General features: G+C 40.4%; 1 protein-coding gene and 1 pseudogene across 3 annotated transcripts in view; both read left to right on the top strand.

Moving 5' to 3' along the window:
• Positions 1–25,355, top strand: part of LOC141564552 (uncharacterized) — a 65,239-nt gene that overhangs the window by 20,973 nt on the left and 18,911 nt on the right. Inside the window, exons 5-6 of one of the 3 annotated variants that reach the window (XR_012488650.1) lie at positions 171–3,009; positions 3,579–4,543. The exons of 1 other annotated variant lie outside the window; for it this stretch is intronic. The gene's annotated coding sequence lies outside the window, so the exon portion shown is untranslated. Of the gene's footprint in view, positions 1–170; positions 3,010–3,578; positions 4,544–19,314; positions 19,487–25,355 lie in introns of those variants that run through there. One more of the 3 variants, XM_074307143.1, reaches the window with a different exon arrangement.
• On the top strand, positions 2,370–6,477 carry LOC141559779 (zinc finger and BTB domain-containing protein 10 pseudogene; annotated as a pseudogene).

The following is a 25,355-nucleotide window of genomic DNA, read 5'->3' as shown; positions in this document are numbered from 1 at the left end:
TGTGAGAATTGAATCTCTTTATTGGTGTGAGTTAAAAGCCTTTAAAAAGGATTGATTCTGTCCATTTTGGTTTGAAAACATTCTTCCTGAAGAAATCAAATGTCCATGACTTTCTTATCAGCCAGCATTAGAGGATTATTTATACACATATCTGTATTTGTTTCTTTTAGATTCAGAGACGTGTTTTGATATGAAGGTGATGAATGTGAATCTGAAAATGATCTCATGGAAAGACCTTTGTCAATATCGTGAATACAGGCCTGTTCTTGCCAAGCACAAAAGAAACCACACTGGAGAGGAACATTGTGAATGGAATACACACAAGAAAGCTTTAAGAAAGAGTTCCAGTGTTGCTAAAGATAAGGATATACATGCTGAAGAGAAAACACCTGAGTGTCATGAATGTGATAAAGCTTTTCCTGCACTCTCTTCCCTTGCCAAGCACCAGAGAATCCATGCTGGAGAGAAACCTTATGAATGTAAGAACCATGGAAAGACTTTGAGAGAGAGATCTACTCCTGCTAAACATGAGAGAATGCACCCAGAAAAGCCATCTTACAAATGTACTGAATGTGGAAAGGATTTCAGAAGGCACAGCCATCTTACTTCCCATCAGAGAATCCACACTGGAGAGAAGCCTTATGAATGTGAACAATGTGGAAAGACTTTCTCACATTGCTCCAGTCTTACTGTCCATCAGAGAGTCCACACTGGTGAGAAGCCTTATAAGTGTAATGAATGTGGAAATGGTTTTACTTCCCACAGCTGTCTTACTTCCCATCAGAGAATCCACACTGGTGAGAAGCCTTATAAATGTGAACGATGTGGAAAGGCTTTCACTCAGCGCTCCCATCTTGCTTCCCATCAGAGAGTCCATACTGTGGAGGAGGCTTATGAATGTAAGCAATGTGGAAAGACTTTCAAATACAAAAAAGGTCTTGAAACACATCATAAGATCCACACTGGGGAGAAACCTTATCAATGTAATGAATGTGGAAAGGCTTTCACCCTGCGCTACCTTCTGACTTCCCATCAGAGAATGCACACTGGAGAAAAGCCTTATGAATGCAATCAATGTGGAAAGACTTTCACATATAGCTCCAATCTTGCTAAACATCAGAGAATCCACACTAGAGAGAAGCCTTATGAATGTAATGAATGTGGAAAGGCTTTCACCCAGTGCAGCCGTCTTACTTCTCATAAGAGAATCCACACTGGAGAAAAGCCTTATGAATGTACCAGATGTGGAAAGGCTTTCACACGGAACTGCAATCTTGAAAGGCATCATAGAATCCACACCGGGGAGAAGCCTTATGAGTGCAATCAATGTGGAAGGGCTTTCGGAAGGCACAGCCATCTTACTTCCCATCAGAGAATCCATACTGGAGAAAAGCCTTATGAATGCAATCAATGTGGAAAGACTTTCACGTATCGCTCCAGTCTTGCTAAACATCAGAGAATCCACACTAGAGAGAAGCCTTATGAATGCAATCAATGTGGAAAGGCTTTCACCCACTGCAGCCGTCTTACTTCTCATAAGAGAATCCACACTGGAGAGAAGCCTTATGAATGCAATCAATGTGGAAAGGCTTTCAGTCACAGCAGCAGTCTTATTTTCCATCAGAGAGTCCACACTGGGGAGGAGGCTTATGAATGTAAGCAATGTGGAAAGACTTTCAAATACAAAAACAGTCTTGAAATCCATCAGAGAATCCACACTGGGGAGAAGCCTTATGAATGTAATGAATGTGGAAAGGCTTATACCCTGCGCAGCAAACTTTCTTCCCATCAGAGAATCCACACTGGAGAGAAGCCTTATAAGTGTAATGAATGTGGAAAAGTTTTCACCCAGAGCAACAGTCTTATTTGCCATCAGAGAATCCACACTGGAGAAAAGCCTTATAAATATAATGAATCTGGAAATGTTTTCACTGCGCGCGGCAGTCTTATTTCCCATCAGAGAATCCACACTGGAGAGAAGCCTTATGAATGTACCAGATGTGGAAAGGCTTTCACACGGAACTGCGTTCTTGAAAGGCATCATAGAATCCACACTGGGGAGAAGCCTTATGAGTGCAATCAATGGGGAAGGGCTTTTGGAAGGCACAGCCATCTTACTTCCCATCAGAGAATCCATACTGGAGAAAAGCCTTATGAATGCAATCAATGTGGAAAGGCTTTCACCCAGTGCAGCCGTCTTACTTCTCATAAGAGAATCCACACTGGAGAGAAGCCTTATGAATGCAATCAATGTGGAAAGGCTTTCAGTCACAGCAGCAGTCTTACTTCCCATCAGAGAATCCACACTGGAGAGAAGCCTTAGATATGTAATCAATGTGGAAAAGCTTTCATATGGAGTTATAGTCTTCATGAACATCAGAAAATTCACACTGGAGAGAAATGTTATGAAGGTAATGACTTGTGGAAAGGCTTTCACTGCTAAGATGACAGGAACAAATAATGATGAATGTTGGAGGGGATGTGGGAAAACTGGGACATTAATACATTGTTGGTGGAGTTGTGAAAGAATCTGGCCATTTTGGAGAGCAATCTGGAAGTATGCCCAAAAAGTTATCAAACTGTGCATACCCTTTGATCCAGCAGTGCTACTACTGGGCTTATATCCCAAGGAAATACTAAAGAGGGGAAAGAGACTTGTATGTGCCAAAATGTTTGTGGCAGCTCTATTCATAGTGGCTAGAAACTGGAAGATGAATGGATGTCCATCAACTGGAGAATGGTTGGGTAAATTATGGTATATGAAGGTTATGAAATATTATTGCTCTGTAAGAAATGACCAGCAGGAGGAATACAGAGAGGCTTGGAGAGACTTACATCAACTGATGCTGAGTGAAATGAGCAGAACCAGAAGATCGCTGTACACTTCAATGCTGTATGAAGAGGTATTCTGATGGAAGTGGAAATCTTCAACATAAAGAAGATCCAACTCACTTCCAGTTGATCAATGATGGACAGAAACAACAACACCCAGAGAAGGAACACTGGGAAGTGAGTGTAAATTGTTAGCACTACTATCTATCTACCCAGGTTATTTATATCTTCTGAATCTAATACTTAATGTGCAATAAGAAAATGGTTTTTATACACAAAATGGTTTTTATACACATATATTGTATCTAGGTTATATTGTAACACATGTAAAATATATGGGATTGCCTGTCATCAAGGGGAGGGAGTAGAGGGAGGGAGGGGAAAATGTGGAAAAATGAATACAAGGGATAATGTTATAAAAAAAAGTTACTCATGCATATATAATGTCAAAAAAATTTATAAATAAAATTTAAAAAAAAAAGATTGGAACTAAAGGTGTGAATTCTGAGCTAGAGAATTTTTAAGGAACAACTTAGCATTTAGTAAGAACCTACACATTGTATTGTGTGTGGAATTATTGGGAATTGAATCCCTTTATTGGTGTGAGTTAAAAGCATTTAAAAAGGATTGATTTGGTCCATTTTGATTTGAAAACATTTTTCCTGAAGAAATCCAATGTCCATGATTTTCTTATCAGCCAGCATTAGAGGATTATTTATATAAATATATGTATTTGTTTCTTTTAGATTCAGAGACGTGTTTTGATATGAAGGTGATGAATGCGAATCTGAAAATGATCTCAGGGAAAGACCTTTGTCAATATCATGAATACAGGCCTGTTCTTGCCAAGCACAAAAGAAACCACACTGGAAAGGAACATTGTGAATGGAATACACACAAGAAAGCTTTAAGAAAGAGTTCCAGTGTTGCTAAAGATAAGGATATTCATGTTGGGATTACTAGGTGAGAACTCGGGTTGTCTGGATAGTGACAAGGTGAGAATTCAGGTTGGACAATTACAAGGTGAGAACTCAGGTTGACTTGATGGAAGGAGCAGGCTCATTGGCTGAGGTGGTTCTTCCCAGAAGCCCTTGCATTATCCCACGCCCATTCTCTGGGAAAATAAAAGAGAGAACGGTGGGCCTGGAAAGTGAGTCTACATGGAGAAGGATAAGAGCTGGAGGAGATTCAAGGAGAAGACTTTGCATTACATCTGGCTTGACGGGGCTCTCTGCAGGAAGGGAAGTCACTTCTAAGGACAAGAGTTAACAGCAACTGCCTGGAGACAACGGTTCACTACAGGAAGAAGAATCTGTCTTAAAGATTTGAGTAGACACAGCAGATCTCTTCCCAGAGAGCGATCCGGCAGCTTCTAGAGACGACAGCTCGCTACAATTGGCGTCCACACGTGGGGCAAGGACTTTTACTTATCCTGACAAGAGGAGCTAGACCAGACCTTCGCAATTTGGCGCCCGAACAGGCACAGACTTTTTCATTATTTTCATTAATTAAGATGTTAGCTATATTCAATCCCTGGACCTCAGCTGACTCAACCCCAGCCCCAGAAGCAACCTCAGCTCCACCCCCATTCAGGAGTGGTACTATAGAGAGTATAATCAAGATAATTGAGGAGCAGAGTTTACTTGTAACTTGGGTACAGATTGCTAAACTCTTGGCTGCATTAAGACGCACATCCCCTTGGTTCTTAGAGGAAGAAAGGCATTCTTTGTGATGTCGACATTGTGGTGAGCGGACGAGTTTTCAGAGCTCACAAGAACATCCTGGTTGCAGGCAGCCGTTATTTCAAGACTCTATATTGCTTTACAAACAAAGAAAACCTTCCAAATAAAGAAAACCGTAACCAAACCACTGTTACCCATTTTGATGTTGCTGCAGTTCAAGGTTTTTCAGTCATCTTGGACTTCTTATATTCTGGTAATCTGGTGCTTACTAGCCAAAATGCCATTGAAGTAATGTCAGTGGCCAGCTACCTTCAGATGACTGAAGTTGTTCAATCTTGCCGCAATTTTATTAAAGATGCCTTAAATATAAGCATAAAATCAGAAGCTCCAGAGTCTGTAGTTGTGGACTATAACCGAAGATCTATTAGTAGAGATGGTCTGCCTTCATCAAGGGATCAGAAGGTTGCCAGATTTTGGGCAACTCGAAATCTTACGAATTTGGCAAGTAGTATAAAAAGTGAAAATGATGGTTGCAGTATTGATGAGGGCCAAATAGAAAACTACCAAATGAATGACTGTAGTTGGGTCCAGGATAGTTCACCTGAAACGGCTGAGAGTGAATCCCACGGTCAATCAAAAGTATTTGTTTGGAATGACATGGGATCACAAGGAATTCAAGAAACTGGCAAAGCAAGGAGAAAAAACCAAACTACAAAAAGATTTATTTATAATATACCACCTAATAATGAAGAAAACTTGGAAGATTGCTCAGTGATGCAGACATCTGCTTCTTACCAAGAGGAGGATTTGCAATTTATTAAGGAAGAGCCAGATTTGGATGGTGCTCTACTTTCAGGGCCTGACTGTGATAGGAACATGAATTCAGGTTTGCTGGCTGAAGCTAACTCAAGTCAAGACGGAGGTGATGCTGGAATCAGAAGGCATACCATCAGAATCAACTAATGAAGAGGGATACTGTGATTATGACAGTCGGCCAAATGAGAACTCTTACTGTTATCAACTTCTTCAAGAACTGAACCAGCAAGCAAGATCAGTTTCTTCTCACAGAGAGACCATTAATGGCCTGAGTCAAGAGACCCCCATCCCAAATAGACACAATGGACGGACTAAGTTAAGAGATGGTTTTTGGAGCAATGAATCAGGCAGGTTCGTGCCCTCTCCCCCAGGCAGTTAACCTATCTTTGGCGCCATTTGGCCCGGTCACTGGCCAAAGATTAAAGCAGACACCTATATGTCTGGGGTGGGAGGATCAATAGCAGCAGAAGTTAGTGCTAGGCCTTTGAGATTGGTATTTGAAGGAGAAACAGGAGCTTTTACTCCTTTTGTGGTTGAAAAAATCCCCATCAATCTGTGGGGAAGAGACATTTTACAGCAGATAGGATTACAAATAAGCACTTCGGCTTTTTAGGCAGGGCTGCTGTTGAAGGCCTACCTGCACTTTCACCAGTTCCTATTCAGTGGAAGACTGATTCACCAGTGTGGGTAGAACAGTGGCCCTTAAGAAGTGATTTTATACATGCATATCCTGTGATTGAAAATACTGACTCTGTAGGTAAAAAAAGGAGAAGATATGCACCTTTAGATTTGAATAAAATTAAGGATTTGAAAAAAGGTTGTACCCTTTATGGGGCTACATCAGCTTATGTCAAAATGTTACTAGATGGTTTGTCTTATGAAGTCCTAACCCCGAATGATTGGAAATCCATAGCAAGGACATGTCTGGAACCTGGAGAAAATTTATTATGGCTTACGGAATTTCATGAATTATGTAAAATTCAAGTCAGATGCAATTTGGAAATAGGAGTTAACACACAATTCACTTTTGAGCACTTAGCTGGTGAAGGTCAGTATGGAGAGAATTCGGAACAGATTAATTATACCATGACAATATATGAACAAATTGCTAAGGCTGCAATAAAAGCTTGGGGTGTCCTTCCTGGACAGAAAGATTGTGGAGAGGCTTTCACTAAAATACAGCAAGGTCCCAATGAACCTTTTGCAGATTTTGTGGGACGTTTACAAACTGCTGTCAAAAGAACTATTGGATAAAATGTAGCTACAGAAATAATGACCAGACATCTGGCTAAGGAAAATGCCAATGAGATTTGCAAAAGAATTATATGGGGATTAGACAAAGATGCTCCTTTAGAGGAGATCATAAGACGCTGTGCTACAGTGGGAACAAATGCTTTTTACACCCGGACAATGATGAATGTGGAAAGACAGGGTCCCTCCTGGCAAGGGCCTTCTAGAGAAACTCGGCGATGTTTTCAATGTGGAAAAATTGGACATCTAAGAGCTCAGTGTAGGTATGGAGATACAGTGAGAAGACAGGGTGAAAGAAGACCTAAAACCCCATGTCCAAAATGCAACAGAGGACTCCATTGGGCATCAGAGTGTAGAATAATTCAGAGAAATGGGATTAGGGGCCCAGGTCCAGGGCCCCAGGCAAAAAAGACTTGGGGCATGGTGGCAGCTGATGTTACACCCAAAGAGCCTTTAGAAGGTCAGGACTCTGATTTGATCAACCAGCAGAAAAGCAATCACATGGCAGAAAGGGATTACCTGATAAGTGAGTCAAAAGGCAATCAGATTGCAAAAATGGATTACACTTGGGGAGAATACAGGCCTTTTAAACCAACAGGGCTGTGTCTGTCCCTGTTCGGGCGCCAAATTGCGAAGGTCTGGTCTAGCTCCTCTTGTCAGGATAAGTAAAAGTCCTTGCCCCACGTGTGGACGCCAATTGTAGCGAGCTGTCGTCTCTAGAAGCTGCCGGATCGCTCTCTGGGAAGAGATCTGCTGTGTCTACTCAAATCTTTAAGACAGATTCTTCTTCCTGTAGTGAACCGTTGTCTCCAGGCAGTTGCTGTTAACTCTTGTCCTTAGAAGTGACTTCCCTTCCTGCAGAGAGCCCCGTCAAGCCAGATGTAATGCAAAGTCTTCTCCTTGAATCTCCTCCAGCTCTTATCCTTCTCCATGTAGACTCACTTTCCAGGCCCACTGTTCTCTCTTTTATTCTCCCAGAGAATGGGCGTGGGATAATGCAAGGGCTTCTGGGAAGAACCACCTCAGCCAATGAGCCTGCTCCTTCCATCAAGTCAACCTGAGTTCTCACCTTGTAATTGTCCAACCTGAATTCTCACCTTGTCACTATCCAGACAACCCGAGTTCTCACTTAGTAATCCTAACATATACATGCTGAAGAGAAAACACCTGAGTGTCATGAATGTGATAAAGCTTTTACTGCACTCTCTTCCCTTGCCAAGCACCAGAGAATCCATGCAGGAGAGAAACCTTATGAATGTAAGAAACATGGAAAGACTTTGAGAGAGCGGTCTGATCCTACTAAACATGAGAGAATTCACCCAGAAAAGCAATTTACAAATGTACTGAATGTGGGAAGGATTTCAGAAAGCACAGCCATCTTACTTCCCATCAGAGAATCCACACTGGAGAGAAGTCTTATGAATGTAATGAATGTGGAAATGGTTTCATCCTGTGCAGCAGTCTTATTTCCCATCAGAGAATCCACACTGGGGAGAAGCCTTATGAATGCAATCAATGTGGAAAGGCTTTCAGTCCCAGCAGCAGTCTTACTTTCCATCAGAGAATCCACACTGGGGAGAAGCCTTATAAATGTAATGAATGTTGAAAGGCTTTCACCCAGTGCAGCCATCTTACTTCCCATCAGAGAATCCACACTGGAGAGACGCCTTAGATATGTAATCAATGTGGAAAAGCTTTCATTTGGAGTTATAGTCTTCATGAACATCAGAAAATTCACACTGGAGAGAAATGTTATGAAGGTAATGACTTGTGGAAAGGCTTTCATGGCTAAGATGGCAGGAACAAATAATGATGAATGTTGGAGGGGATGTGGGAAAACTGGGACAATAGAGTTGTGAAAGAATCCAGCCATTTTGGAGGACAATCTGGAACTATGCCCAAAAAGTTATCAAACTGTGCATACCCTTTGATCCAGCAGTGCTACTACTGGGCTTATATCCCAAAGAAATACTAAAGAGCTGAAAGGGACCTGTGTGTGCCAAAATGTCTGTGGCAGCTCTATTCGTAGTGACTAGAAACTGGAAGATGAATGGATGTCTATCAATTGGAGAATGGTTGGGTAAATTATGGTATATGAAGGTTATGGAATATTATTGCTGTGAAAGAAATGACCAGCAGGAGAAATACAGAGAGGCTTGGAGAGACATCAACTGATGCTGAGTGAAATGAGCAGGACCAGAAGATCACTGTACACTTCAACAACAATGCTGTATGAGGATGTATTCTGATGGAGGTGGATATCTTCAACATAAAGAAGATCAAACCCACTTCTAGTTGATCAATGATGGACAGAAACAACTACACCCAGAGAAGGAACACTGGGAATTGAATGAAAAATATTAGCACTACTGTCTATCTACCCAGGTTACTTATACCTTCTGAATCCAATTATTAATGTGCAACAAGAAAATGGGATTTACACACATATATTGTATCTAGGTTATATTGTAACACATGTAAAATGTATGGGATTGCCTGTCATCTAAGGGAGAAAGTAGAATGAGGGAGCGGAAAATCTGGAAAAATTAATACAAGGGATAATGTTATAAAAAAATTGCTCATGCAGATATACTGTCAAAAAATGTATAATTATAAAATTAATAATAAAAAAAAAAAAAACAGAAAAAGAAAGAAAAGAAAGGCTTTCACAGAACACAGCAGTCTTGAAAATTCCCTAGAAGATTGGTGTCCAAAAAAGAGTCATAACAATTACGGGAACCAATTGTTTTAATCTCTTTTCTCAATCAATAATTATTAAGAGATTTTAAAATCTTAATTTTCAATTGTTTTTATTACTTAATTTTCCTCTTCATTCTCTTGTTTATTCCTAAATGCTTTGGCTTTCCATCTTTGTGATAAGTTCTATGTTCCATGTCCTAATTTTTTTTTTTTAAATGTCTGCAAGTGTGGCTTAGGTCTCCATTTTGAATTGTTTTGTTCAATTTTGTCGGGTGGGTTTGAGGGAAAGTGAGGCCTTTTCAGAAAGCTGACACTCCCTAACCCCCAGAAAAGTGCCATAGTTTAGTGCTAAAGTTGCAGAAAAACTCTCCCCCTTCTGCCCTTGCTTAGTCTTGCACAAACCATTTGGTCACATCAGCAAGCTCTGAATGTATAGTTACTGTTCTAGAGACAGAAAAAAGAGGTGCTGAGCCACCATCCTGAGTTCTCACAGCCATAGAACAGCTATAACTCCCCTTGCTATTGCAAAGTCTCAAGTCACAATTAGGGCATAGGTGGATGCCTCCTTCTTAAGAGAGGGGCTTCTAAGTTTATCCCCTTCCCAAGGTTATTATCTTAACGTGATATTTCACAGCATCTACTAAAGTAAAGGCAAGATGGAGACATGACCTGCAATGTTTAAAAACTTACATGTTTAATTTTGACTTAGAGCTGAAAGGGACTTCTGGGCTCATCTAGTCCAACTCTCATCATCAGAGATGAGTAAGCTGAAGAACAGAAAGGAAATAACCCAAAGGACCTATCCTTAATGAGGGCCCAGTCAAGACTTGAGACCATAATAAGAGAACAATGGAATATTTAGAAAAGTGTGTTCTGTGGTCAGCTGGAAGAAAGCAGAAAAATGTCTTTATGGAATGTGTCTCCTTATGGAACCTAAGAGCAAATGAGTGTTTCATCTGTGACCTTTGTGGATCTGTGGAGGAGAAAGACAGAAGATGTGAAAGTTCTTCTTTTATCAGAACTGACATGGGTTATATCTTATAAAGAAAACTCTAAAGCTTTAAGAATCTGGCAAGCACCGTGTATTCTAGGGTGATGGTAGGGGAGTAGATATGTGGTCACAAAAAAGAGAGGGGGGAAAGGAAAGATCTTGCTTATTTCCAGAGAGGTTGAAATGAAGTCGCTTCTCGACGAAATATGAGAATTCCAAAGATATATTAATTACTTGAAATGATTGATGCTGATTCCAATGATCTTGTGATGAAGAGAGTCATGTGCACCCAGAGGATTGTGGAAACTGGATGGGAATCACAACATAACATTCTCACTCTTCTCTGAGCACTCAGGGGATGGACTGCCTTCTCACAAGATTTTAATTAATCTTCATTCTGTGGGATCTCTGAGTAGTTATTTTTAGTCAGGGGTCGGGCTTTCCCACATACTATGGTTTCTCCAAATCTCAATATAAGAACAACTAAAGCATAACAATAATATAAATAAGGTTTTGTAATGCAGGAGAAACTTAAACAAGGTAGGAATTGAAAAGTTATATTATTTATTGGGGAGCTTAATTGAATAATCTTTGCCAATTATTACAAAGAATTCATTTAATATACAGTTGATCTTTAAATCTTTCATAGAATATACTTGTAAATCCATCTGGTCCTGATGCTTTTTTCTTAGGAACTCATTTATGTCTTGTGCAATTTCTTTTTTTCTTTTTTAATTACCTTGCTTTAGACATTCTATTATGTCTTCTACTAATCTGATGAATTTACATCTTTGTAGATATTCTTTCATTTCACTTAAAATTGAGCCAGTCTGACCACAACAGGGACCTTTCCATGTTGCTGATGCCCTTTGGAAAAATGGGATTGCCATGTTTCAACTTTGCCTTGTGTATCATAGAGATTAGATTTGTTTGAAGCTTTCAGAGCAGATGTGTTGCTTCATGACATGCTGGTCACCCTGATCACACTTTAATTATCTGGTGGTTGAGAAACCCAAAGACCCCAGATTTTGGTATAAGAACTCACTGTTTGACAAAAACTGCTGGGAAAATTGGAAATTAGTATGGCAGATACTTGGCATTGACCCACTTAACACTGTACACCAAGATAAGATCAAAATGGGTTCATGACCTAGGCATAAAGAATGAGATCATAAATAAGTTGGAAGAACATAGGATAGTTTACCTCTCAGGCCTGTGGAAGAGGAAGGAATTCATGACCAAAGAAGAACTAAAGATCATTATGGAACACAAAATAGAAATCAAAGGTTCTGATAAAAGCCTCATTTCCAAAATATATAGAGAATTGACTCTAATTTATAAGATATTGATATCATTAATAATTTCTTCAAGTATAATGTCCAGGTCTTGCTTTACATTAAAACTTTCAAATACTTCAGTGATTCCTAAATTATCATATCTGGATCTATTTTCTAGTTCAGGTGTTTTTTCAATGAAATAGTTTGCACTTTTTCTATTTTAAAAAATATTTTGTTTCATTGATTCTTGACACCCCATAGAATGAATTAGCTCCCACTTGCCCATTCCTAATTAAAAAAAAATCATTTTCTTCAATCTATTTGCTTTTTCTTTTTTTCTTTTTCTTTTTTTCTGAGGCTGGGGTTAAATGACTTGCCCAGGTCACACAGCTAGAAAGTGTTCAGTGTCTGAGACCTGATTTGAACTTGGGTCCTCCTGAATTCAAGGCTGGTGCTCTATCCAATGGGCTGCTCAGCTACTTACATTTTCAAAGTGGTTTTTCTGTGTTTTTTTCTTTTTCTTTCTGGACTTGAGTCCTGTTCTGATTTTTCTTTATACTCTTCCCCTTAGGTATTTTGACATTTCTGCCCTCTTCTGAGTTTTTGTTTGATCTTCCTAGTCAGTATAACTTTCTATGCTCATTTTGTTTCTTTCCTTTTTTTTTTTTTTCCTCCAACTTTTCCCCTTAATTTGAGTTCTGCTCCTCAGGTGCAAGGGAAATAGTCTCAAGCTTCTTATGCCAGGTGTTTTGTTGGCCCTAGATGTCTCCTTCATGTGGAGACAGTGCTCCCTTGAGGCTCACAAAGAACATTATTCCTGTTTCTGTACTGCAGGCCTGCAGAAGGATGGGGGTGACTGATATTGGTGAATGCTACAGGGATCTGACTTTGGGTTGCACTTAGATCTGTGGAATGGGGCTGATAAGGACCTTACACAAGGAGAGTAGGGATTCTTGCTGCTCTGCTATGACTGTAGACCGTTCAGGAAGTTATGTGGCTGGTAATTTACCACATCTCAAGAACAAGGAAGTTCCCCTTGGAAAGTTGGCAGATAAGACCCATGGTCAGAAGAGTTTCCCGGGCTGGTCTCTACCCGTTCACCGCAGCTGCATTGAGGAATGTGGCCGGATCCAATGTTGTTTGCCTCCTTGTCAGATACTGCATTGGGAGCTTAGGGCATCTTGCTGTTTTGCTGTACCAAGGGATGCTACTGCAATACTTTCTGTTCTGGACCATACTCTCGTTTCTTAGAAGTTTAAAAGACCTTACCTGACCAACTTCAAGTTTCTTTGAGCTAAAAGATTTGTCTGAGCCTTTCTTTTTCACTGGTTCTATAATTCTAAAATTCATTTTGAGGCATAAATGTATAATTTTTTTGAGGTGAATATGGGAAGAGTTTGGGCAATTTCCTGCTCATTCTGTCATGTTAGCTCCCAGAAGTCAAAGCTTTAAGATTCTGGGAAATACTGCCCATTTTTCTGGATTGAAGTACTATATGAAATGTAAAATTTCTAAGGAAATCTGTCCTGTGTCCCTTTACTTAGCTCCATATGTTTTATGTACATGATGATTTTTCCAATGTACATCGAAATACACTGTGTCTAATAATGTCCATTTTGTAGGGGAAGTAGATTCTGAAATCTTTTCTCTCCTGAGAGTCTTAAGAGAGGATCTCTTTTGAAAACCTTCCCATGTTGAGTCCAGACAGGGCATGTTTCCAAAACGAATATCCTCGATATTTAACAAACTCTGTTCTAATCTGTATTGCCTTTCCACATTTGTTAAAGGGATGTAATTTCTATGGCCTTTTACTTCCTCTTCCCTGATGGGAAATAAGTGATGATTTTAGTCTAAATGCTTTTCCATGTGGCTACATTAATGATGTTTGTCCTCTGGTATGGATTCTTTTATTTTAGTTGGGGAAGAGGGCATATAAAAACCTTACCACAATCTAGACCCTTCTTCACTGTGGCTTCTCTAAAGGAGATAACATCAGAAGGATAAATAGGAGCATTTTCACATCAAAGGTTTCACATCCAAAGGTTTCTCTGCAACTTGCATTCTCTGATGGTTGGAAAATGTTATATTGTTGGAAATTCTTTGCACATTGATCATGCTCATAAGGTTTCTGATATGCCGGTAAATTATGTTGTTTTTTTTTAAAGCCCTTTCCATATTCATTAAATGTACAATGTTTCTCTCCAGTGTGCATTCCCTGATGTACAACAAGATTCATTTTCATATGAAATCCTTTCCACATTGATTGCATTTATAAGGTTTCTGCCCACTGTGGATTCTCTGTATTATAGCAGCAATGGAACTCTACTTGAATGCATTTCACTCTCATTAAATTCATAAGGTTTCTCTGCAGTGTGAACTCTCTGGTGTTTAACAAAACCAGAACTTTTTCTAAAAGTCTTTACAAATTCATGACACTTATGTTTTTCTTCAGTGTGGATTCTCTGATGTATAGTAAGAGTAGTCTTCTGTTTGTAAGCCATTCCACACTGAACACATAAATAAGCTTTCTCTCCAATATGGATTTTCTGATGTACAATAAGAGCCTCTCTTCTGCTTGTAAGCCTTTCCACACTGATCACATATAAGCCTTTTCACACCAATCACATTCATATAGTTTCTCTCCAGTGTGAACTCGCTGATGTTTAACATGATTATAGCTTTTCCTAAAAGCCTTTCCACATTCATGACATTGAGAAGGTTTCTCTCCAGTGCCAATTCTGTGAAGTACAGTACAGATTGTTCTTTTAGTGAAGCCACAGGTAGCATTACTCATGAAGCTTTGCTGATGAGTTTCTTCCACAGAAATGCTCAGCTTCCCACTCATCTCTTTCATTTCAGGTCTAATCTCTCCTTCTCAAGAAAAAATAAAACATAGGTACAAAGACACAGGTACACGCATATATAATAATATCCCATTGGTTTAAAGAAAACTGATCTACAGCCTTATTCTTCCAGGCTAAGATAAAAGTCTTAAGAGTTGAAAGGGTGCAATTAATCATTTGAAAATGCCAGTAGCTCACATCTGCAGGATGACTGGATTTACAAAGACTTTCATATAGAATCACCTTAGGTCCCAGGAGATATGGTTCATTACAACCTCGATTCCATTCCAGACAATATTAATCAGTTTTATAATGTACATAAATCACAGATAAATTTTTATAGGAAGTGTTTATTGTAAGCCTAAAATTTTATTGGAACACTGGCCCCTTGTTTACTAGATATAAAGACTATTGGAGCATCCACAACAATCCAGTATCTACATTTTGTTTTTCCCAAATTCTATGTCTACACTTAGCATGAGTGACATGGTATAGTAAATCCCCAATTTGTTTTTGGTATCTCCGTACTATTTTTGCCATCTCTTCTTGAGGAAGAACCCATCCTTCTTATGTCATCAGAGATAATCCAACCCCTCTGCTGATAACAAGGTCTACCAAGCAATGGGGATTTGTACTTTATTTCATTTTTCTAGAGTGTCCACTTATCAAACCCTAGAAAGACAAGATCCTAGGGAGCAGGGCCATCTCAGGAAGATCCAAGTCCACTTATTGGAGGGATCCATGCAGCCTTTTACAAAGTGGGTTTTCTTGTAGACTGAACAATTTTGGGCCTCACAATTCTCAAAACAAACCTATGACAAAGGCAGGCCCAGCATTCTCATGTTCTGGCCTCACACAGTTTCTGCCTCTTATTCCCCTACAGTGATCGACCTCTGTCTGGCTCTAACCCTGTTGGGACCCGACTAAACCCATGGTGAAGATCACAGAAGTCCTTTTTACACCAGGGACCCTCTACCTCTCATCTCCCTAAACTGAGAGGGACCCCCATGAATCTGGCCAATGAGTTTCCAAGAATGGGTCAAAAATTGACACTTAGAGATCAGGGAGAAATTATGTTGATGACTTCTGTAAACCATAGCCTTAAATTAATTCTGTGTAAGGCAGTAGTTTTTATTGGTAGTTCCATGCTACTGAATGGAGGGAGAAAATCATGAAATCAGGCTCCACTATAAATTTAGCCCACAAAATCTCAGTGTCGCTCTCACTGTGGCAAGGCTACCCTTTGACAAATACCAAATTGTCTCTTTGGGGAAACCAGGTGAAGGAACAGGAAATGAGCTGGACCTAGAATCAAGAACATCAAAGTTTCAGACACTTATTAGCTCTGTGACCCTGGCCAAGTCACTCCCCCTTCTTTGCCTCAGTTTCCTCACCTGTAAAATCAGTTGGAAAAGGAAATAAATCCAAAGTACTACAGTATCTTTGGGAAAAAAAAAAAAAAAAACAAAAAAAACAAAAACAAAGCCAAATAGGATCATGAAGGCTCAAAAATAACTGAAATGACCAAGCATAATTTGGCTGACTCCCTATTCTATTCACCACAGAAAGTTTCCCAATCATGTCATATGTTCCCATATGTTCTTCCCATCAGTGATATTACCTTATATTGCCCTGAAAAAAATGGACATTTATTCAGTGCCAACTTCTCCTCACCTTCATAAATCAGAATTTTTCTTTTTGGCACAAGGACCAGATGAAACAATTCTCCTGCCACCTAAAGCAAGCTTGTTCTGCTTCCTTGGGTCCAATTTTCCCCTCAGTACACTACCTCTCTAGCATCTTGATTTTTTCACCAATTTTCAGTCTTTCCCACCTTTTTCTAGTGACTCACAGGAGACTCATCTAGAGACTGGACAATTTGGGAGTCCATTCACCAGTCAGCTCCAATTACTCCCTTTTAAACAAATGTACCCCAAAGTTCTCTGGGAAAATGGGGATGAAAGATTATAAACACATGATGAGGTCTAGATAAGGTATATACCTAAATAAAATTAGTTTTAATTGGGGTCTAGTGGCAGGTTCGGGGTACAGGAAGTCTAATGGAGCTCCCCTGCAACCCCTTTGGATTCAGCACAAGGATACAAAGTTAAATGAGTTCTAGTGGTGGCCCAGAGTCCCCTGTAAAGGAATTTACAGGCCTGAAAACCTAGATTAATAAAAGAGGTTTATTTGGGGGTTTGGAAATAAGGGTAAAGGTAGAGAGATGCCAGGGCCAGAGCTAGCGCCAGGAGGATAGGAACCCAAACATGGCCAGAGTAAGGGTGCCATGTTTGGGGCTTCTGCAAAGAGTGGGCTCCAGAGTTCCCCTTTTTATAGGGGGGTCTTTTGGTGATCTTAAAGGTGGGTGGAGTACCAGGCTCCTGGCTGGTTTCAGTCAAGGTTAGAAGTGAATAGAATTCAATGGGTTTTGAGATAAGGAGGAAGCTGTGTGTGGGTATTGGGGAAACCTGAGCAGATCATTAGAGTGGGGGCTGAGACAGCCTAAGTTGGCTCAGATCCAGATATCTCCCTTTGGAATTCAAAAGGGTGCTTTTGACCAGGACTTGTAAATCAAAGTTCAGCCATGGGGGTTGGGGATCATAAAAGAATGTTAAAGGGAATGGGGGTTGGGGATCAGAAAGGAATCTTAAAGGGGTCACCCCCCCTCATCACACATACTACTGGGCTTATATCCCAAAGAATTACTAAAGAAGGAAAAGGGCCTCTATGTGCCAAAATGTTGGTGGCAGCTCTTTTTGTGGTGGCTAGAAACTGGAAGATGAATGGATGTCCATCAATTGGAGAATGGTTGGGTAAATTATGGTATATGAAGGTTATGGAATATTATTGTTCTGTAAGAAATGACCAGCAGGAGGAATATAGAGAGGCTTAGAGAGACTTACATCAACTGATGCTGAGTGAAATGAGCAGAACCAGGAGGTCATTTTACACTTCAACAATGATACTGTATGAGGATGTATTCTGATGGAAGTGGATATCTTTGACAAAGAGAAGACGTAATTCAGTTCCAGTTGATCAATGATAGACAGAATCTGCTCCACCTAGAGAAGGAACACTGGGAAATGAGTGTGAACTGTTTACATTTTTGTTTTTCTCCCCAGGTTATTTTTACCTTCTGAATCCAATTCTCCCTGTGCAACAAGAAATTTGGTTCTGCACACTTATGTTTTATGTAGGATATACTATAACTTATTTAACATGTATGGGACTGCCTGCCATGTAAGGGAGGAGGGGAAAATTTGGAACAGAAGTGAGTGCAAGGGATAATGTAAAAAAAATACCCATGCATATGTACTGTCAAAAAAAAAAGTTATAATTATGAAATTAATTTTTAAAAAGTAAAAAAAAAAATTAGAAGCACAACATAATATGAACAACGTTTTAGTGTTGTATCCTGCTTTCTAGAACCCCCACAATAGGGTGATTACAATATAGTGTCAGGACTAGCTCTGTGGAGGATCTCCAGACCAGCCTGAATCCTTGGTTTTGGTGGAGGACCGAAGGAGGCAGGGGGGCCACCGTGCTGCTCACAGTTGGAGTCTGGAGCCTGAGGTCTTCACTGTGTCTGTGGCTGAGAGCTGCTGCTCAGACAGAGCCTTCTTTCTCTGAGAATCCCTTAAATACCCCAGTATGATTACATCACTGCATCATACTGAGTTTGGGCAAACCCACTGAGCATGCAGGATTGTAGAATATTCCCCTAAGTCTATTCCAGTAAATCTATGCTCACTGGATTGATTATGTCATTACATCACATTAAGCAGGTGCTTAGAGAACCATTATCTCACACTGAGTATGTACTTAACTATAAATTCCATGCTGAGCTAGATTCAAGTTCATGTTCTCTTTTTGATCTGGACCAGCCTTTTTTTCCATTCAGTAATCACCACAAGAGTAGCCAGTGGTTCAAATCCCTGTGCTTGATTATCTCTTTGCCTGGGGCCCAGACCAGCTTTCTTGAGGTCCTCCACAATGTGTCTTGGTTTCTGTGGGGGAGGCAGGAGGACCATCCTGGTCTCTGTCTTCCCTAGTTATGATTCTGGCTGAGTTTGTCTGAGCTTATATGCTGTTATAGGTGTGAGTCTTGCAGAACTGTATTAAGCACTAAGCACTTGTACTGAACTACCACTGTCTTTTTCAGTTCTACTGACTTAACATCTTGTTTCCAGTTCAGAGTTCTGGCCCATAACAGTACAGCTTTTCAGCGCTCCTGCCCTCTACATTTTAGATTCAAAACAAGAAGAAAAATTGCCAGTGAAATAACATTAATGCATTCCTGAATTCTCCTCCATGGAAAAACCACATGATCCTTCTGACCATTTGAACCTCTGGATCTACTGCATTTCGAGTAGCATGGAGTCATTCTGATCCATTTATGCTGAATGTTTTTTCCTACAGCTCCTAATCATATGACCTCAATGTCAAAGTTTTAGTGATCTACATGTAGAGGCTCAAACATTAATAATACTGAGATGGGAGACAAGGGAGCCCTCATTCTAGTTTAGATTAGGAGAAAATCCAATCCAATCTGGATTAACAATTGAATTTAAATAGAATTTTCAATTTTCCCAAGGTCCCACCTCAAATATAGGACCCACTGCTTTCTGTTTGGCTGCTGCTCAGGTTTTATCTAAGCACCCTTTCTGCTCAGGTGCAAAAGGAGAGAGCCCCAGAGGTATGAAGGAGAGAGGGAAAAGGTGGCAGCCTGGGGGGAGGAGGAGATCTCAGAGCTGAACAGTGGGGTGGGTGGTGATCCAGGTGTTATAAGAGCCCTTGAGGTGGAGTTTGGAAGCCTGGGAGGAGTCCGGGATAAAAGTGGGGCCTCTCCATTGGTGAAGACATTTCTTGTGATGGAGGGCGGGGTTGGGACAGGAAGCAGTTCAATGTCAGTCAACCTAGTCTTGGTTGTGGTAGGAGGAGACACTCTTTTTGGGAAGTCTCAGAGGCTGGCTAAGTTGGTAACTATTGTGTCCACGAGAAATTATCTAGAATGAGCTGGCTGGAAACTGGAACTTCCGGACTGGAGATCTCTCTGCCTCCTGCAAGCCAGCTCTGTAGAGGTGCAGGTCCCAGGTAGGTCCAACCACCTCCCAGAATATCTACCCCCACCCCTTCCCCTCCCCCTCAGAGGTTTGGCTAGTTTCCTTTGTCTTTGCTAATGGAGGGATGGTCTGACCTTGGGCAGCACCTGGAAGGTGCTGCTCTACCAGACTGTGCTATTGAACAAGTTCTCCCTCCCCAGCCTCCCCTCTAATCTTCCCTTTCCTGGCCGACCCTCTTTTTCACACCCCAAATACTTCTCTAACTTTGGAGGTTACTGTCCCGGGATTCATCATTGATTCTCATTTTCCCTGTTTCAGACCTTGCCCATAAGGAGCCAGGAGTGCAGCCTTGTTCCTGGATCCTGATTAGAAATGTAGATTTTTTTTCTCTTTCCACTTCTATCCTCTTCTAGAATTCAGGGCAATTTTCCTTCATAATTTCTTGTAATATTGTATCCAGAATCTTTTTTAAATAATCACTTTTAGGTAGTCTAATAATTGTCATGTTTTCTCTGTTCTGTTCTCTAAATTTTTTTTTTTCTCTGAGGCTGGGGTTAAGTGACTTGCCCAGGGTCACACAGCTAGGAAGTGTTAAGTGTCTGAGACCACATTTGAACTCGGGTCCTCCTGAATTCAGGGCTGGTGCTCTATCCACTGTGTCACCTAGCTGCCCCGTTCTCTAGTTTTTCTAATGAGATGTTTCAGATTCTCTTCTATTTTTTTCTAGTTTAATTATTTTTTGGTGTATCATGTCACTCAATTCTCTGGTTCAGTTCTATTTTTTAAGGACTTATTGAACCTCTTTCAAATTACCTTTCTTTTCATAATTTCTTGCATTGCTTTCATTTTCTTTCCCTTGCCCCCAACATTTTCTTTCTTTCTTTATTTTAATTTTTTAATATAATTTATTAATTTTATAATTATAATTTTTTTGGACAGTACAGATGCATGGGTAATTTTTTTTAACATTATCCCTTGTATTCACTTTTCCAAATTTTCCCCTCCCTCCCTCTACTCCCTCCCCTAGATGACAGGCAATGCCATATATAATAAATGTGTTACAGTATATCCTAGATACAGTATATGTGTGTAAAACCAAATTTCTTGTTGCATGGTAAGATTTGGATTCCGAAGTTATAAGTAACTTGGGTAGAAAACAATAGTGCAAACATTTTACACTCCTTTCCCAGTGTTCCTTCTTTGGGTGTAGCTATTTCTGTCCATCATTGATCAAGTGGAACTGAATTGGATCTTCTCTATGTTGAAGATATTGACTTCAATTAGAATATATCTTCATACAATGTCGTTGTTGTAGTGTATAGTGATCTCCTGGTTCTGCTCTTTTCACTCAGCGTCAGATCATGTAAGTCTCTCCAAGCCTCTGGTCATTTCTTACAGAACAATAATATTCCATAACCTTCATATACCATAATTTACCCAACCATTCTCCAATGGATGGACATCCATTCATCTTCCAGTTTCTAGCCACTATGAAAAGAGCTGCCACAAACATTTTGGCACATACAGGTCCCTTTAACTTCTTTAGTATTTCTTTGGGATAAAAACCCAGTAGTAGCACTGCTGGATCAAAGGGCATGCACAACTTGATAACTTTTGCCCCCAACATTTTCTTGATCTCTTATTTGGCTTTTGAATTCCTTTTTATGTTCTTGCAGGAAGTCTATTGTCCTTGTTGTATGCCCTTGCTGTTATTCTTTGGGACAGGAATGGCTTATGTTTTAGGCTCACTATCTTCTGAAAAATTAACCCAGATCTTGTTTTATTTCTAAAGTAGCCTGAATCCATGAATCCTATTTCTTGCCCCCACTTGAATCATGCCAACACTGCAACATCTCTGCCATCCATCTTCTCTACACTGATGTTTCAACCTTCTGCTCTAGCTCCTTGTCAGCTCACCCTTGGAGTACTGTAGCAGCCTGCTTGTGGGCTGGCCTGGCTCCATGGTGTCTGACTCCAATGCATCCCTCATTTAGCCAACAAGGTGATTTTCCTGAAGATCCAATTTTCCTGGACTGAGTAAACATTAGGGATTTTTTACCAACCTGCAAATGTGAACCCTTTCTATGTCTTGATGATGATGGGCAGGATTCTCATACCTTAGTTCTTTGGGAACTCATGACAATGGCTTCCTTGCATTCCAGGAAGATGATATTGTGTTTCTCCCCTTCAAGAAATATCTCTGGCTATTCTCTGGCAATGTGGTCTCCCTTATTTGTGCCTACCAGTTACCTTCATTTTCCAACTGAAAGCTTTCTTTCTACAGGAAACCTGTTGAGTGGGACCACCGACAGCAATAAATCAGAGGCATCTTAAGGTAGAAAACAAAGGAGTTTTAATTGGCCAGATCTTGGGAGAGTTGACCATCTCCCCACCAGATAGGGTGGTCTGGCAGTGAAGAGAGGTAAGAGACAGCAGACAATGATTACATAAGGGTCTGAGGTAACACTCCTTATGGATTGGACCTTGGCCCTGATTGGACAGCGGAAATAACTTCACATTTCAAGTTGTAAATGATGAAAAACTGCTAACCCAATCACATCTTTAGGATATTAAATTACCCTATATGGTACTTTTAATGCCAAGGTAGACCTTAGTCCCACAAAAGGATAATATTGTAATGCTGGAGAAACTGAGGCAAGAGAGAGATTAGAGAGTATTTAATAATTTATTTAAAAGGGAGAGATTTACTGGGACCAAATGGATCCATGGTTTGGTCCTAGGACTCAATGAGATCATCATCTCCAAGAATCCAGCAAATAATGTGAGTTCTCAATGACATATATATACATATACACACACACACACACACACACACACACACACACACACATACATATATGGCTGAGACTCAAGGGGGCACAGCGAGGAGGCTGGGTATGGAGTCTGGGTGCTGAAAGCAGGAACAGGACTCTGACAAGCTGATTCTGTGAGGTTGAGGGGAGGCTTGGGGCATATCTGATCATTGGGATTATGGAGTGGGGAGAGGCAAACTACATTCTGAGGATGACTAAAGTAGAAGGTCTTTCTCCTTATCTGGATCATCAGGATTAGGAGGGAGTGTTGGTTGAGCAGAGTTGAACAGACCTATAATAAACCTCGGCAGAACAATTAGGGAAACTGAGGTAGGACTGGGTCAAGATAATAGGGAAAACTGAATGAGGAACAATAAAAAAGAACTGTGCCATAACAATATGATCCCACTCTTTGTGAAACCAGTGATCTCTGTGATGAGGTTTAGATTTGGGGAACCCAATGAAATTAGGGTTACTGGTGGTCAGAGATTTAAATGAGGTCTAGTGGCAGGTTTGGGATTCAGGGAGTCAAATGGAGCCCCCAACCCCTTTGGATTTGGCTCAAGGGTAGGGAGTTTTGGGGAACTTCCTTCTGTCCCCTCAAGAAGTTCCCTTTAAAGAAATTTACATTCCTGAAAATCTAGATTGAAGAGATTTATTACGGGGATTGGAAGTAAGGTTAAAGTCTGGTTAGGGAAATAGTTCAGGGTAAAGAGAAGATTTCACTGGAAACAGTATTCTAGTGGGCAGAAAGATCCTGGCTGTAAAGGGCACTGCCAAGGGCCACCTGTAAAAGCTTAGCTGATGGAAGCTCATTATATTGCTTGTCTTGGTTGGGTTGGGAAGCCCGAGCAGGTCATCAGAATGGGGGCTGGGAGAGCCCAAGTTGTCTGTGATGTTGTGGGGGCTGGGGCAAGTCCAGATCTCCCATTAGAATTCAAAGGGGTCCTTGGACTAAGATTTTTGAATCAAAGGTGCAGACTTAATGCCTCAGCCAGGAGGGGCTGGAGTAATCTGAATCACAAATCAGTTTCTTAAAGGGACCACAACCTGCTTTATCTGGAGAAAGAAACTTGCATCTGTTGTATAGTGGACCTTCAATCAGTTTTTAGAATACTGTCTCCATTGTGTGAGAGAGCTTTCACAGTTCACTTTATCCATAAGCTCTCTTGCTTCTAGTGTTTCCCTCTTTTCAGTGATATCCTATTTATCTTGTTTGCTTATTTGCAGGTTATTTCTTATTGTTTCTCCCATTATTTTGTGAGTGTGTTGTGAGAAGAGTTTGTTATTTGCCTTTTTTTGGAAACCCCTGTCATTTAGCATCTGACACAAAGGAGGCTTTTAAAAAGTGTTTATTGTTGGACTGATTTAGCCTTACAGCTTAGGTTTGATATTTTCCTCCTTCTCTAAAGTATAGAAACTGAGGCAGACAGATTAAGTGATGATTATAAAATGATAACACCCAATTTAACAATCAAGAAAATTCTATGTGGAATTTTCAGTAAGCATTTTTCAAAAATTTTAAAATAATAGCCACATAATAGTTATGATATAAAGCATAAAAATATACATTCAATAAGTGTGGGAAAGTCTTTGGTTGGAATTCATATCTTAGATATAAGATGCATCCTCTTGGGAAGCCTCAGAAATATAATGAATGTGTGGAGAGCTGGCCTGGAGGCAGGTTTTGGAAATTAAGTACCTGTTTAAGTTTTCTCTTTTATAGTGAGGATAAGGTTTGCAAACTGGAACTTCTGGGCAGGAGATCTGCACTTGTTGCAGAAAAGATAGAGATTTTATGCACAAATCCTAAGTGGGAAGGGGGGGGGGGAGTAAGTTACAATGCAACCACTGCCAGAGTTTGATTGGTTTCCCAATGGAAAAGGATACAACACTTCTTGGATTGTGTAATGTTCTCTAGTTCAGTTCTCTTGGGGTCTCTGGGAGCAGCCTTCATTTCAGTTCGGTAATCACCACTGCAGTAGCCAGAAGTTAAAGTCCAAATCCTTTACTGTCTCCTTCAAAGTCCTAGCTCCTTCCCTTGGGGCTTGGCTAGTTTTCTGGAGGCCTTCTGGAGGCTTAGTTTCAGCAGAGAAGTGAAGGAGGAGAGCCTGGCACCAAGGTAGTGTGAGATGGGATGAATCTGTCTGAGTTCAAAGGCTTGGGCTTGTGCTCCACAGCCTCCAACCTTCTGGCCACTTGTCTCTGAATCTCTGAATCTCCCTGGCTGGGGCTTTTAGCTTATATGCTCCACATTGAGTACAAACCAATCATTATATCACTAGGAAACCATTATTTGGTATAGGATTAAATCATAAATGGTAAACTAGACTTAACCAGTGTCTCCTCAATTCCACTCAGTGCCTTATTTCAAGTTCTGGTCCATACCATCTCCTTGGAGGATCAGATCAATCATACTGAACCATGCTAAATGAGATAACTATTGTCCCTATCAATTCCACTGACTTAGTCCCTTGTAAGAATCCTTTGTTTCAAGTTCAGAGTTCTGGCCCCTTAACAGATTGTTTCAAATCTCCAGGGTTGTGACCAGCCCCTCTCCAAAGCACAGAGGTCTGTGATAAGTTTTCTGTATTTTCCAGTCAATTCACTGATTGTACATAAGTACAGTACAGCACAAGGATATACATTATCAGAATGTTTGATCATTTTAAGGTGCATTGTGAGTCCTGCCAGAAAAGGCAGCTCTGAGAAATCTAAATTATTAGCATATTTATTAGGAGTATAACACAAAAAACTCATTACAAAGACAATATAAAATTGAATGACCTGAACATCCATAATGGTTGCACTGTGGGAAGGCTTCTAGAAAGAGTTTTCATTTTTCTGAATCTAGGAAAGTTCTGTGGTCCATGATGTTTTGTTCTAGAAGAGGACCACAGGTAAAAGGGAGATGTTTTGATTTGTGTTGGAATGGGATGTAAGGGAGGCAGTGCTCTGCCAAGTCCAGTGGCAAGATAAAAGTCCTGAATCCTTCCTCCAACAAAACATCAGGTGATGGAAGCCTGGGGGAGGGGGAGCTCATGAGAGACAAGATGAACAGCCTGGTGGGTAAGTGGCCAGGTGAAA

Source organism: Sminthopsis crassicaudata, chromosome 3 (assembly GCF_048593235.1).
Source record: "Sminthopsis crassicaudata isolate SCR6 chromosome 3, ASM4859323v1, whole genome shotgun sequence".
In the NCBI taxonomy this organism is placed as follows: domain Eukaryota; kingdom Metazoa; phylum Chordata; class Mammalia; order Dasyuromorphia; family Dasyuridae; genus Sminthopsis; species Sminthopsis crassicaudata.
Note: the sequence above shows the minus strand (reverse complement) of the source record. Positions and strands in the feature narration are given on the sequence as shown.